Source organism: Odontomachus brunneus, unplaced genomic scaffold, assembly GCF_010583005.1.
Source record: "Odontomachus brunneus isolate Ranch 3 - 2012 unplaced genomic scaffold, Obru_v1 Obru_scaffold_009, whole genome shotgun sequence".
NCBI lineage: Eukaryota > Metazoa > Arthropoda > Insecta > Hymenoptera > Formicidae > Odontomachus > Odontomachus brunneus.
This window is the reverse complement of record NW_022639459.1, coordinates 2,932,832-2,933,216: the sequence shown is the minus strand read 5'-3', so window position 1 is coordinate 2,933,216 and position 385 is coordinate 2,932,832.

The window sequence follows — 385 nt, the reverse complement described above, 5'->3', positions numbered from 1 at the left end:
CTCTCTCTCTCTCTCTCTCTCTCTCTCTCTCTCTCTCTCTCTCTCTGGCCGACCAGTCTGCCGAGAGAAATCGCCGGACGCGACGATGTCTCCCACGTTAAAAATGCGGGAAATGGTCGCGGCCGAAATAAATCGAGAGCGGCGACCGACGAAAACAGCGCGCGCAACAATACCCTTAAATTAAACAAATAACGGCGACCGGGTGCGGTCGCGTGCGCAGACGGGCCTTGGGGCATTGTCACGTGCCATCCGCGCAAACAGACAGTATTCAATTGCGGACATAGCAGGATATGTCATCAGGGATGCATTGTGCATCGAGCGAGAGAGGAGTCGCGCGATCCCACGAATCACCCTACAAAAACGACCGCCCGTACGGACTTCTTTC